Source organism: Lycium barbarum, chromosome 3 (assembly GCF_019175385.1).
Source record: "Lycium barbarum isolate Lr01 chromosome 3, ASM1917538v2, whole genome shotgun sequence".
Lineage (NCBI taxonomy): Eukaryota > Viridiplantae > Streptophyta > Magnoliopsida > Solanales > Solanaceae > Lycium > Lycium barbarum.
Window position 1 is genome coordinate 125,658,547 of NC_083339.1, and position 12,451 is coordinate 125,670,997.

General features: G+C 31.5%; 1 pseudogene; it reads right to left on the reverse strand.

Moving 5' to 3' along the window:
• Positions 1 to 9,272: 9,272 nt before the first annotated feature.
• On the reverse strand, positions 9,273 to 12,013 carry LOC132631289 (bidirectional sugar transporter N3-like; annotated as a pseudogene).
• Between the last annotated feature and the right edge of the window lie 438 nt (positions 12,014 to 12,451).

Here is a 12,451-nt window from a genome sequence, read left to right on the forward strand (position 1 = left end):
TCTTCCCTTGTTTCATTGATCCTGAATATTCCTTCTTCTTTTTTTCTTTTTCATTTTCTCTTCCTTGTAATTTGTTTCAAATTATAACATAACAATTTCAAAAGGCAGTTTCAAATTTCAATAGTAGACCAATAAAAGGACTCCTACATCTAAAAGAAATTGGAAGTGGGACTATTTTTTTTATTTTTATTTTATGTAGTGGGAGGAAAAAGGACTCTTAATCCTAAAAGATACATAAGAAGTACTAAATTTTAGGGATATAATTAAATGTCTATATCTAAATATTAGATTAATAATATAACTATTTTATAGTGTGAAATATATTTTTAAAGGGTAAAAAAGGCGAAAGACATTTTGCTGTGTGCTTTTAACATAACACGAAATGGTCATACTTATTGAAAAATAGAATGATTTGGCTAACCAAATTGAAAGAGAAGAATGAATTAGTCCAAAAAATAAATCTAAATTTAAGTTACATAGGAACTTCTGTTACTACAAAATTCCAAATATATCTATTATCATATAACTTCAAATATTCCTGAATGGTAGAAAGTAGGGGTGGACAAAGCAAACCGACAAACCGCACCAAATCGATAATCCGAACCAAACCGAGAAAAAAACCCGACTAGTGGTTTGGTTTGACTTGGTTTGGTTTTAAAAAGAAAAACCTGAACACTATTGGTTTGGTTTGGTTTTAACTAAAAAAAGTCAAACCGAATCAAACCAACCCGACATTACATTTGTAAAATTTCAAACACATTTTATACATAGAAATATTTATTTATAATGTAATTTATAAATGTTTCTTTAACTTTTTCATAATATTTTGTCTATTAACATATTATTTCAAGCTTGGAATTAGACTTTTGAATGGTTTAATAAGTTTTATAGCTCAATGATATTAGTAACTCAAATAAAACTCAACAAAAATCAAATCAATACTAATGCTAACAAAAGAAATTCATATCTAACATTGGAATGACAATAATTTTGATATCTATTCTTTAGTTTTATATTAGTTTAGAAAGTGAAAATGCATAACTTAATTTTATTTTTTCTTTAATATTTAGTCATGTAATTAATACTTAGTAGCCGTACTTATTTTAGTATAACTTAGTACTTTTAGATTATGATTATTTTTTACATGCCTTATAAATTAGTTGTATTTATTGTAGCATGACTTAGTACTTTTAGATTATGATAATTTTATTTTATGCAATTTCATTAATTTTTTTCGTTGAATATTTTAGTACAATGTTATCTCTCATCACGTTTTGTGTTATTTTCTTAATAAATATCTTAATTAGATCGTTGTATCTTACTAAGACTAAAGAAAAATTTGAAGTATAAGTTATATGTTTTGTATGAAGACTTTACCGGAAAAAACCCGAAAAACCCGAAAAACCCGAAAAAATCGAGAAAACCCGAGGTTGAAAAACCCGACTTTTGTTGGTTTGGTTTGGTTTATAGATTTAAAAACCCGATGCAATTGGTTTGGTTTGGTCTTTAAAAAACCCGAACCAACCCGGTCCATGTACACCCCTAGTAAAATGTGTTCATAGACAAAAAAAAAGAAAATTGGGAAATTAATCGGACTTTTCTACACTCTTTAATAGGTATATTAAATAATAACAATAATATTTAAGTGATAACTACATGATATAACAAACATATAGTGGATATTGACATTTAGTAGCTATAGTTTAACTTCATTACTTCTCATAGCAAACATTTGTGTATTAATACCATTTACTAACTATATATATATATACACACACAAAATAAAATACTCATCCCACTATTCACTTCCAACCCATCCCTCACATTTCTCTCCCCCCTCTTCTCCCCACTGCTCCGCTGCTGGCCACCACCGCCACCGGAGCTCCGGCGAAAATGCCGTGCATCTTCTCCGGTGAAAATGCCAAAATGCCGTGCCTTTTTTTCCACTGCTCCGGCGAAAAAGTTGTGCATCTTCTCCGGCGAAAATGTCGTCCCTCTTCTCCCCACTGCTCCGGTCAGATCCGGTCAGATGGCTTGAAGTAGCTCTTGGCCTCATTACGGGATTTGAAAGGTGTGGAGCCTTTCCAACAGATGGGTAAGCTTTTGTCGTCCTTTGCATCAATCAACTGCTCTGTATTTATGTTTTTCTTAATCTGAAAATCAGCAAATACCATAAGTTCTAAGACAAAGGGGATAAGCATTTAGGACGGAGGTTTTTTCTGATCTTACCGAAGACAACAGAGTTTTGTATGCTCCGTATTCGCCGGAATTTTTTCCGGTCAGATCTGGATTCGCCGGAATTTTTTCCGGTCAGATCTGAAAAAAGTCCAGATTTTCGCTTTATTTTGTTGTATATTTACCGTGTATACAATATTTTTCGCTTGTAATCGTTGTATACATACCGAAAAATATGGCATCTTTGTTAATTTTTTGGTGTATGAATGTTTTATACTATATTTTTCGCCTGTATCTGTTGTATACATACCCGAAAATATGATGTATTTGTGTAATTATTGGTGTATATGTATTCAGTTTTTACTTGTTGTATTCATGAATACAACAAGCCAATTTATGAATACAGATAATTATTTCATGAATACAGTGGAAAAAAAATTGTTGTATTCATGAATATAGCTAAAAAAAATTGAATACATATGTGGGAGCTAGGCTGATTTGCTACAGAACGTAAATATTGAAACATTAGCTATGCAATTTGATTAAACCCCAAATGTTTGCTATTTATGTAAAATGCCCAAAGTAATAGGTATATTAAACAATAACAATCCCCCGATTCATACCTGGCCTCCACTCTATTTTTATCAAGACCCAAAACAAAAAGCAATAACAATACCACTCGCCCATGCATGTAATTGTAACTTATAAGGATGAAGTTGTCATCAAATCCTCTACTTTATGTTTTTGGACCTGAAAGCCTTCTGAATCTTTTAACTCATTGATGTGCCGCGAAATTACGGGATATTCGATGCTAATTCCTTAAGCTTTGGTGACTCTTCAATCACTTTTGTTGTTACTTTTTGTGTATTTATGTCGTTTTGTAGGGTAAGATGCCCGGAGAGCATAACGGAGCAAAATAGAGCAAAACTAGAACAAGCAGCACTTTCTGGCAGCACATGCTAGCAACACTTGCTGCAGCATGTTGTGCATGCATCACCTGCGAGTAGCACTTACTGCAGCATGTTGTGCCTGCGAGTAGCACTTGCTGCAGCATGTGCTGCACGCAGGGCATTTTTGTCCACAATTTGTTCCCGTTTTTGGAATGTTATAAATACTCTTTTAGGGTTTGTAAAACATATCTTTGGCCATTTCATACAAGTTTTGGAGACTAGGTTCCTACACCACACTTTGGGGTTGAAGATTTGAAGATTTGGTTGAGCATTTCTTAAACGTTTAATTCATTTCTTCAATTTCTTGCTTTGTATTGTATATCTAAGTGTGTAGTATTTATCTTCTTTACTTGAATCTTGTTTATGGAAATATTTTATGATTAAAGTGTTGGATGAAACTCTTGTTTTGCTTATGTATTGAATGATTTTTATTGCTATTGAAGTGGGTCTTTGTTGATTTAATTAATCTTGTTCTTTAATGTTTCTTAAGGGATTAGCTAACCCTAAGACTCGCCCATTTACTTTGATTGAGTTCGGAAGAGGAAATCTAGGTTGGGAAAGATCAATTAACAAGAATTTGGGTCATTAAAACCATCTAATAACTTGAGTTAGGAATAGGAAAGTTACTTGAGATTCAATTGGTTGTGCTTGATATCACACTCTAAGGCTTGGAAAAGCTTAAGAGTGAAATTCATTGATTTGGTTGGAAGACTTTCAATGAGATTTTAGAAACCATTATCTATTAACATAAATCTGCTCTTAGTTGTAAAATCATAAACTACATTAGATCGTTACTTGAGAGTTCCTTGTATCCATGCTTGTGGCCATTGATCATTTTATTCGCTTTCTAGATTAGTTTACATTTTTGCATTAGTTATAATTCTCTTAAAATCAAAATATTATCAAGTGTTTGGCTTAGCGTAGAAAGTGATAATTCCTTACTTGTTTAAATCGCCTAGTATATTGTTCCCTGTGGGATCGACCCCGACTCATAGTTGGATAAATTATATTGCATACGACCGTGTACACTTTCTCTTTGAGGAGTGGATTTGGACGTTATCACTCATGCAATCCATGTGTTCCAATAGCAGTAACTCAGTCATGCCACATCCTGAAAAATGTGATGGATATTTGTGACAATTGAAAGGAAAAGGTACCGCGGATTAACTAATATGTTTTCTACTACAGTTGCAAAAGAAATACATCCAAAGGCACAAGGATAACACTTTATCGATGTGAATGATATATATAGTAATCTTATCTACTTCTAAAAAGAAAATTCCTTGCCATAAATAGTTTAAATGCATGACATGTACCTGACAAAATTAGCAGTGAAGAGATGCGAAAAATGTTAAAATTCATAAAGGTATAAAGTATTCCAACATATGGACCAAAGATCATTAAATCTATATATTATATAAAGATAGACATAGACAAGGTGATGTGGCATCTCTCTATGGCCACCATTTCTATTTATCTTTTTTCTCCTTTTTTTTTGGCAATTTTTCCACATTTCTTTACATAATTTACTATATAATTAAATTAACAAAAACCTCGTACATTAAATATTTCTTTGCAAAAGTGCAGGCCACGTACAACTTTAATTACAATAAGTCCAAAATAACCGTCTGCCCATGTTGCAGCAATATTTATGGATACATTAAGCCTAAAATCGTTTTTCCTTTGATATTAATCACTGATAATAATAGGGTGACCATTCATTTCTCTGCTTATTATTTGCCACTATATATATCTTCTTATTCTTCCTTATTTTTGGTTATGCTATAGTCAAGTTTCTTAACCTTCTGTTTGTGCCTTTACTTTTGTTGTCTCGCTCCGTCACTGACATTTGCTTCTTTCTTTTTTCCTCACCTCCATATTATAATCCTGCAGCATCGCTCTATATGCTTGGTAGTGATCTTTTTTTCATCAGTTATGAGAATAAAAAAAAGTTTTTGGTTGAATGGTTTAATATACTTTTATTAATCTTGTATGAGAACTGTTCTATGTACTAAAATTTTGAAAACTGTTCTATTTAGTATCATATTGGTAATTATCTAGATAGTTTATCCAAGAAAAGAAGATGGGAAAAATGATTTGGTATATATTCTCCTATATTTTATACGAGTAGTTCATTATTTTGTGATTTATGTTACTCCTATTTGATTAAACAATTTGTTTTATTTGTTCATATTTGTTCACAATTGTGTTAAGGCTTTTTCTTTAACTGGTAGCATACAGTTTCATTTTTATTATTGAACACAAAGATCATTAAGATGAACTAATTTATTCTTTTGCGTATATTTTTTTTTTCCTGTGTCGCTTTTTTTTTTTTTTTTTTGGCTTGAAATGTAGTGATAATACTTTTCCTGCCACTTTTTTACCCTTTGTGAATGTAACAAATTTTTTTTCATTTGCATAAAGTAATTTATTAGTACAATATTTGCAGTAACAGAAGAAGAAAGGTAAATGAAACATGAAGAGATATTACTACAAAAAAGACTCTACAATTCAAGAAATTTGGGGACGAGATGAAGACAACTAAAAATAAAGAGATATTATCACCAGATGATGTTGAAGCAGCCAGGAAGCGTCCAACATCTTGCAAGTCAAGAAAGTATATTAAAATTGATCAAGTGATCAGTTATATATATATATATATATATATATTTGTTTTTTTTGTTCAAATAGGCATTAGACACTATGAAAATGCTTGTGTACATTATTTGATAATAATATCTTCAAACCCTGGGTTAAAGAAAATAATAATTACTATGTGATATTGACTTATTATTTTTATTTAAAAGTTTGAAATTAGTTTCTATATAACTCGATATGATGATATGAACTTATCACATTCTGTATTCATTCTTATAATATTTCGATCTATAGAAAGTTAAGATTGGCTAAGGGAAATTCTAATTTTCGTTGTTTTGGTATCAGCTCGATGCTATGAGAGAGAGGGGTATGGGACTAACAGCAACACGCTATATGCTTATTCCCGTATTTATTTCATTTTTCTCCATATTTTTTTCTTTTCAGTATACCATTTTTATGTTTATTAGGATGTTAGTCCTAAATTTTATGCATTTATGTTGTTAAACTATCTTCCCTTGGTAGAAGTAAATGTATTAAACTAAATTCAGACATTAATGTGTATATCTATATTTACTTATCTACAGTAAAACAAAATTGTATCTTTCATAATTATAAGAGAAAATACTCTCTCTGTCCATTTTTTACTTTTACTGTATTGATTTGGCACAACCCTTAAGAAGTCATAAATAAAATTTCAATTTTATTATATCACCCCTAATTATTACTAAGTCATCTCGATCAAAATGTTTTAAAACTTGTGCAACTACTAACAATTCCTTGAAGTTTCCAACTCAACAATTAATAATAAAGGTAAAATAGGTATGAAATAGTATATTATCTCTTGAATTTTCAAACTGAACAAGTAAAAGTGGACAACTATTTTTAACATAGGACAAATAAAAATGAACGAAGGGAGTATATTTTATAACAGCGCGAAGCGCGGACCTTTACACTAGTTAATTATGTGTTTCAAATATTTAAAAGATATAAGCAATACTCAATTTCGGAAAAGGGCAAAAAAACAAAAGAACTGATACTACGTGTCGAAAACTTTGCCGTGTTTTATTATCGCAATTCATGTCCGATTACCCCTAAACAATTTATGGTGAATAACGTGGAACAATGATTTCATACAAATTGGAAAAGAATTAGTACAACAGTATGAATTAGGAGAAAGAGTTACAGTGTTATACCCATAAGCTATACCCGTAATCAACTTTGTGTAACTTATCGGCTGGCGTATGCACGTATATTGTCAACTGTAAAAGAAAATCATACCTAATGCTTTTATAGATGCCTTTTGCTAACCCTAAAGTCCTAAATATTAAGAGTTTTAGTCAAACAAGGAAATAATAAATAAATAAATTTAACTTATTTTAAAGTTCTAATTATTGTTAAATGACTATTTTATTTATTGCAAAGTCTTTTAATGAAGGGCAAAAAGTTCAATCAACATTTCTAAAATCCTTCGCACTTTTAATATAATATAGATAATAATGCCCCGCCAATTTAAAATCCTGAGTCCGCCTCTGGATCGACCATAGAGGCCAACCCTAGTTTGGGTGTTCAAACTTTACTTGTGGTGTTATAATATTCTACATGTTTGAACCAAAAAAAAATATTATTCTATAGTACACGTACCTATCGCTTGCATGATTTTTATTCTGTGTAGAAAAGGTTACATTAATTATCATTTCATGTACTTTTGTAGTAGGACAAGAAAGAAGTATTAATCTCAAAATACTTTGTCCCTATTCAAACTCTAAATAGTCATTACACCACCAAGCATCGTGGTGGGATCAGGGATGTATAGAATCGCTACATCTTTTTAGAGGTCTCGCGTTTTAATTTTGGGAATGAAAAAAAAAATCTTGATAGAGAGAACTTCCTCATTAAATAAATCTTACGCAATGCAAATCTGAATTTGTCAAAAGTTCAAAGTGGGCATCAAACATGAATGGAAAACCAACAAAAAAAAAAAAGGTAAAATGTTTATTATACGAGGAAATTTTTTACATGTGGAATTTGGATAACTAAACAGGAAGTCTTTTCGGTTTTACTTCGAGTACACTTAGATGTTCATAAGGGCAAAAAGAAATAAAACTAAAGAAAAACTAGGGTAAATTTCACAGCTGCTCACGTAACCATCACTTTTTTTCACAAAAGTCAATTAACTATCTTTTCTAACACAAAATCATTTCGTCCAGTATACGAAAAAATTTAAAGTTAGATAATATTGTCATTGAAATTTGTCCTAGTACTTTTTCTGTTACTTTTACTTGTCCAGTATATTAAAATTAAATTTTGACTATTAAGTAATTCATAATTTCATATTGGATAAAATTATAGTAATATTTAGACTTCGTCTAAAAGCATACTATGAATTTAACTAAAGAAGTTTCCTAGTTTGAATTTTGGTAAGTCCGCGATCGAACAAAATTCTTTCCTATTCAAATTGAGTATCCTTTAAAAATAGATTTTATATTGAACGAAATTATAGTTTAATTATCTTTTCTAATATTTAGGGTTTGAATTTAACTAAAATTTGGCTATTAAATAACCATAGTGGATAAAACTGTAACATTTAGGCTTTGTCTAAGTCTAACATTAGACTTTGCATTCTACTCCAAAAAATTTCCCACTTTGGATTTTGGTAAGTCTACGATGGACTCCTGAAATTCATTCATATCTAAACTGGATGACTCGTTTTGATTAAATTTTTATTTATTAGATTAAAAAAAGTTAAAAACGGGTTATCCCCCGAAAAGTTAAGAGTAGTATTTTCTGGTTTAGTGACCTTTGTGTTAGTATACTCAAAATTTAGTGATTTTTGTGTTAGAAAAGACAGTTAAGTGATTTTTGTGGAGAAAAAAATGTACTAGTTATCTGATTTACCGAGAAAAACTGGATCTAGCCCAAGAATGTCAAAATTCAATTGTTGAAATGAAGAAATAAAAATAATTATTAACTTAAATTTCCTAAACATGAATTTGACGGCACGGTTATAAATATTTCATCCATCTATAAAGCCGGTAAATCATAACGTCGTCTTCTTTTTTGCTTCAGGTATAGTTATATATGTAAGTTACTTCTGGATTCAATAAATTAAAATGGTCGTTTCTTGAGTCATACACAAGTTGGTGGAAATTCTCTGGTTTGTCGAGAGAGAAGTGATAGAGAAGAAAATATCTTGTGAAATTGTAATGAAGTGCTCATCTTATTTCTGAAACCAAAGAACTGAAGAAGTATTTATAGTTACATACAAATGGCTACTATCGAAATTACAACAACGGTTAAACAATTGAAATAGACTCTAATGCTAAATCTGTGAAGGAGCCTCCAGTTTGTATCATGAACATTGGGCCTTGTCTATCTTGTCTGAGACAAGCCCAATCTGGTTAACACCCCTCACAACAGACTTAATTCCCAACAAATTCGATCCTATGATGGACAAACACTAAAGGTGAATTAGAAATTCAGAATTAGCCTTCGTTTTAACTGGATTAATTAAAATAAAACACATGGTGCAACTTAAAGGTTCACAAAGTTTTAGGTCTCCACAGTTTGCAGCTTAGGCAGCTTCTCTTCTTTAATTGCATTTTGATTAAGAGTTGAAGCCATTTGAATTTTGCCCGAACAAACCAATTTACCAAGCTTCACTATGTCTATTATTTGTTCTTCCGTTAGTTCTGGAATCTTCTTGTTATCGTCCAAGATTATGACAGGATTTTGCACCTCAGGAAGGTTCTGCTCCATAACAATAGGCTTCTCTTTTCTGCGGTACATTGCATAGAGCACCATTTGGAGAATACCGAAGATGAATCCCAATATGTTAGGGGCCTATAAATATTAGAAGGAAATTCCATAAGAACATTGATAAAATTCAAGTAAAGAAATTGTATGATGAGAGAACTTACAGCAATGTTAACGTCTTTTAGTAGGAGACCATAGAAGAACCACATGACAGCATTTAATGTGAGGAAAACTGATAGGAGAATTGGCATGTACTCCACACTTTTTGTTTTGATGACTTGTCTCTGCATAAAATGATCAGGCAAAATGAGTGCAATCTTCGCGTGTACTCTAACTTTTGTGTACTGATATTGTGAAAAGAAATCTACGCTCTCATGTTACCTTAAAAATAATTACATATAATCGTCCATAATAAGTGAAATGCGCAATTTGAAAAATAAGGCAAGTAATATGGTAGAACGGGTTAAATAAATTGAGAACTAATTTTCAAGCTTACCACTATGCATAATGGTGCTACAAACACGCACAAGGAGAGCACAAAGCAAACCCATCCAACCACTTGGCCACGAGCCGCTCCTTTGAATAGAAACTGAGTAACGAGGATAATTGCACCAAATCTACCTACCACTGTTAAAAGAAGCATTTTCACAGTGTGGACCTGCATTTATAAGAATGTTCCAAATTATAAGCTTCTTTCTTTGTATTAAGATGGAAATAATGATTGAAAGAGAAAAGAATAAGTTCACGAAAAAGTTACCCTAGCTTTCTTTGGTGCGTAAAAAAGGTGAAAACCAACATAGATTGTTTCCATGAAGACACCAAAGAGTTTATAGTGATGAGAAGGGTTGTGTTGGTCTTCAAAAATGCATAGTATATCCAAAGCATGGAACTAAAGAGCGCAATCACGTATGGAATTGACTGATAGCCTTCTGTTGATTTCTTCTTATAAATTTTATAAAATGTAGGCCTGCAAGAGCATAAGTATGTAACTTGTAATCGTTAACTATAGAAAAATACATTGAATAAACTGAGTGAAATGAATAAGGAAAGCTCACAAGTGACTTACAGTGGAGAGAGGAAAACAATAAACGAGTCAATATTTCCTGCAAGATTGAAAACTCAAGGGGTCAACAAGAAAAACTCCTGGTAATTAAAATAATGTATAATCGGAAGAGATAAAATACCCACAAATATCCATTAGCAATGATTAAATTATGTACGTAAGGGTGGGCGCTCGGTTTTTCGGTTCGGTTTTATCAAAATTCGGTTTGGCTATTTTGGGTTCGGTTTTTTGAAGGTGGACACCGAACACCGAACCAAACTAGTTTGGTTCGGTTCTTTCGGTTTCGGTTTTTTAAAGTTCGGTTCGATTCGGTTCGGTTTCGATTTTTTTAATTCGGTTTTTTTAATATAATATTAGAAGCGATTCCATTGACACTAATTCATATTCTCAAAAGCAATAAAACATAAAACTGATAAATTAAAATCAAAATCAAACAAACATGATACACAAGAACAGAAAACTATAATCATGATATAGGATTACTAGGTGTTATATACATACCGTAAGAATAATTAAGAAAACACATAAAAGACATACAGTAATCCTAAAGAAACATCCTAGTTACTTTTCTTTATTAAGGATATTTGATTTTCTCAATTGAAGTGGAAAATTAGGGATACAAATGCAAAAGAAGACTTATTACAATTGAGTTTTTTTTGCTTTAAACTTAATGGGCCTGGACTATTTTAATTTTTTTTGGGTAATGTATTAAATTTCGGTGCGCGTTCGGTTTTTCGGTTCGGTTTTATCAAACTTCAGTTCGGCTATTTCGGTTTCGGTTTTTTGACGGTGGACACCAAACACCGAACCAAACTAGTTCGGTTCGGTTCGGTTTGTTAAAGTTTCAGTTCGGTTCGGTTCGATTTTTCGATTTTTGATATTTATGCCCAGCCTTATGTACGGTAATGATTGAGGATTTGTTGGTACGATGAAATGATTGACATTTCCAGTTTTCCACTAACTAGAGGTTGTATAGATTTGTTTATAAGTAAAATTATAATTTAATTTTAATTGGCCCACTGTTGACCGATTTTTATTTCCTGACTATACAAAATAAGGAAGAAAGGTAACGAACGGTGGGCCCGTTTGGCCATAAGAATTATTCATTTTTTTTTAGATTTTTTTTTATTTTTTTCCGGAATCAGCGTTTGGCTATGAAAATTTCAAATATAACTTGAAGTTGTATTTCGGAATTTGAAAAACAAGAAAAACTTATTTTTCAAGTTTTTCCCTTTTTTCACAACCAAAACAACTACATTTCAACAAAAAAAATACAATTTCAAAAACTTGGCCAAACACAATTCCAACTCCAACTTCAACTCCAAAATTCCAAAAAAAGTGAAAAAGTTTTTTATTTCTTTGGCCAAACGCCTACTTAAATCTGTGTATAATTTGGTTTCTAAAGACCAAGAACAAGAAAAAGTGATTTACCAAGGACGCCAAAAGCAAATGTCCAATGACCAGAAATAGCCATCGCTAACTTTTTTTCTAAAAATAGATATTCCTCTCTTTGTCACTCACAAAGAATTGCAAGACTTGATTGACAATGAAATGATGAGTACTCAGTTCACATATTTATATGGTAATGGAACAATTATAAACGCTCTATTTGGTTTAATTCAATTTCATACAAAACAAAGCACCTTTTGATCCGTAACCTTTTTGGCGTATGAAGAGTTCTATATCTATATATCCGTAACCATTTATTTTGTGTCCAAAATGTGATCCTAATCAGCAAAAAAACAATCAACAAATGATGGAAACACCTATCAATATTTGCCATTTGGCATCAATAATAGATGCCTTCTGGCTCTAATACTAGTAATGAAAATATCAATTTGGTACAGTGGCTGATGAATGCCACCAGATATATGCGTTGCTTTAGTAGGCTTATCTCGTCTTGATGGTTTGT